At 33.4% G+C, this 3,404-nt stretch overlaps 1 protein-coding gene across 1 annotated transcript in view; it reads left to right on the plus strand.

Annotated features, from left to right (window-relative positions):
• The first annotated feature begins 326 nt into the window (after positions 1 to 326).
• Positions 327 to 3,404, plus strand: part of LOC107681108 (5-hydroxytryptamine receptor 4-like) — a 32,461-nt gene continuing 29,383 nt past the window's right edge. The window contains exon 1 of the mRNA XM_016477272.1: positions 327 to 443. The gene's annotated coding sequence lies outside the window, so the exon portion shown is untranslated. The remainder of the gene's footprint in view (positions 444 to 3,404) is intronic.

The raw sequence follows: 3,404 nt of genomic DNA on the forward strand, positions 1-3,404 counted from the left end.
CCTAAATGTTTATGTGTAATACATTTTTTTGTTGAATCAAATAAAACATTTCTAAAGCTACAATTTGTAATTTCTACTGGATACTTTCTCATTTAACAAAAATATCTTTAAATAACCTTTTGTGGGTATTTTCACAGTCAAACATTTGTACGTACGTAGATTCGATGAGCCTTTATTTTGTCTAAGCGCAGTAATGTGATGTGAAACACCAGGTGGCGCTGTTGCTCTGTTGTGGTTTGTTTTAGACTCGTGCTTTGGACAGGCAGAGACTTAGAGCGCCGGTGCACTTACATCAACAGATGATCTGCTGTTTGCTGCCGCTGTTTGACTTGTAACACAGGGCAGAGAAGAGCACTTCAGTCTCCGACTAACTGGGATGGAATATGACAATTTATAGAAATACGTGTGGATTCACAAAGACGTCTGAAACACGGAGCCCCTGGGTGAGTAAACTTAGCTGAATGATGCTGCTTTGCACTTAAATGCCTTAAAGTGTCAAAATGTGCAACAGGTTATTATAAGCATGCATAAAGTACCGTTAATGTCTGTTTTAAAATATTTGTATAATAGTAGTACTGTTATTATTGTTGTTATTCAAGTTACTAATAACAAGTTAGATCCCAAAAATTATACCATTTGCATTTTTACAATATTGGAGTTCTTAGTTTCAATTAGAGAATATCAGAGTTTATTTGTTCACGAATCAGATTTTAGAGGAATTTGGGTGCAACTGTGATTGAGAAGGACTGATCCTTTCAAGACTGAAACCTCATAATAGCTTTTACTCTTTTGTTTTATTTCTTTTGTGATGAGCAAGAACTTTGTGAAATCCTTTTCAGTCAGTTAATGTGAAAAACATACATATAATGCTAATTGTATTGTATGTTTTTGTGATCAAAGACCATTTTACGGATTGTTATTGTTGTATATAGACATGTAAATACATAACTACATGATAAATGTGTGTTTAAGACCACTACATTTGTGTTACTCCAATATGGGTTTTATGATGGTGTGAAAATGTCACTCTCATAACTTGTGTGAGGCTTATGGCTTATGTTTTCTTTTCACCACAGATTGTAATTTATCCCTTTAAATGCAAATGCCACTCAGTTTTCCTGGTGGCATGAAATGAAAAAAGACGTTGTGTGGGAAGGTGTCGAAATCAGTTATTAGAGGGTTTGTCAGTGCAGATTCTTTTCATTATGTCAATTAAGTCACGTTAACCTTCGTATAAGAGAAATCAATCAAATCAGAGAAACTGCCAGTAAGTATTGCCAATATATTAAAGTGACAGTAACTTGCCAAGAGTTATGGGTGTTTGCTGAGGTAGATCCTTATTGAAACCTATAGAGCTATACCTGTTTCATTGTAATATGTTAGTCTAATATTTTGTTTAATACAACCATGTTTTAGTGTTTTTGTCAATTGTTCGATAGTGAAGCATTCAGGTTGTGATGTATCCCTTTTGGGTGCAGTTTCAAGTATAACATGTTCATTAGGAATGTTTATTCACAAATAGAGTTTGAAGTCCCAGTTTATTTAATGCTTTTGTGAAAACAGGAATGTTCAGATTCCTTTTTTAGAATAGATCTATATGCTTCAGACAGTTAACTATGTTTGAAATCCCTTGAGCTAAAGGAAACTGAACTCTTAGATCTTATGAGACAAGATTAGTCAGATTTAGTGTCCTGTCACATGGCATCAGCTTTCATACTTCAGCTCAGCTGTATTTTTGGGTCATTTGATGAAATGGGTGCCTGTCCCCGTTTGATTTTGAAGTTTCATATGATTTAAAAAAAAATGTAAGACTGAAACCTCATAATATGTGTGTTACGAGTTAATTGCATTATGGTGTTGTAAGCTTAATGGATGCATTTTAGAACAATAATTGTGTAGATTCTGAAAGGTAACAGAGTTGACAGTTACAGTTTAATTTGACAAGTCTTGTGCTCAAGATTATGAAACAATGTTGCTTCTTAGAAAGATAATTTAATAGTAATGTTTTTATAGATGAATACTTTTCATTTGTCAGTTGTTTTTACCGTACAAAAACATGGTAACAGGGTTGACTTTAAGATTGTCACCTACTGACAAACATGACAAAATCTTGGATAAAGTGGTAAAAGGAAGAAACTTTAATTTGTCCTTAAAATTTACTTACTGAAAGTGTGATTTATGAAATAATAGTGCATTATAACTGGGTATATATTGTATGATGCTAACAGGATTGACACACAAACTAGGGACATTGTTAAGGATTTATAATAATACAATATGCCAGTTAAAAATTAAAAAAGGAATAAAAACAAAATACTAGATTTAAATTCCAATATAAAATAATAATTCAAAGCTTTTGTATTTTCTGAGAAATTTTGTGTTTGCTCAAAGAATACAAAACTTTTGCAAATGCAAAATTTCTTGGGTGAACACAACAATTTGCACGATACAACAAAAGCATTAAAATACTGTATCAGTTTCGTCATATATATTTCTCATATATAATTTCATATTCTTTTTCATCATCACGTCTCCTTAGGGGTTTCGCAATATTCTGTTGACACATAGTAAAAGCTGCCTACAGATGTTGATTGTTACATTAATTTACACATATGCATATGAGGGAAACAAGTGGCACCTGTTTTGTAGAATGACCCTTTTACTTTGTCCTACACAAGAATCATGTGTAAATCAGCTGTGTAGCTGTTTAGAATAGCCTGTTTAGTTCAGCGTGTTTGATACAGGGCTATAATAATCATGTGGCAACAGAACAGGAAAGAAGTGTCCAAGCTGTCTCTGTAATACCCACTTGAGCCTCCCAGCTGGGCAAATACATCACACGCTTCCAGTGTTTACTCTGTGAGAGCTCTCTCCACTTCTGCGTGAGTTATGGCTCCAGCGCCACAGGCACAGGGTGTGATTTGGCCACTTTGGGTATTAACGGTGTGATGATGGAGTGCATGCACTTTGTGCTGAAGTTTTTCTATCTCCAATGTCTTACCTTCAATATTTGATGTGTTTTGAGGGTATAATAAGACATATGACTTCAATTTAGGCCAGTATTTTTCAACCTTTTGTGTTTTATGTACCCCACAGTATCATCAGTAAGGCTAAAGTACTCTTTCTTTGACATCAAATCTGAAATGTGTATGCAAAAACATCTATAAAGTCTATAAAGTGTGGGGAAAGTTATATTACAACACACACACACAAATGAATAGGATAGTAAAATAATTATACATATTAATATTCAAAATGTATTAATATTAACATATTTTGAATATTTGTATGGACACTTGCACTACCAGTAAAAAGTTTTTGAACAGTAAGATTTTTTTTTTTTTTTTTTAAAGAATTCTCTTCTGCTCACCAAGCCTGCATTTATTTGATCCAAATGATCCAAA

This window comes from Sinocyclocheilus anshuiensis, unplaced genomic scaffold, assembly GCF_001515605.1.
Source record: "Sinocyclocheilus anshuiensis isolate Anshui unplaced genomic scaffold, SAMN03320099.WGS_v1.1 scaffold412, whole genome shotgun sequence".
In the NCBI taxonomy this organism is placed as follows: Eukaryota; Metazoa; Chordata; class Actinopteri; order Cypriniformes; family Cyprinidae; genus Sinocyclocheilus; species Sinocyclocheilus anshuiensis.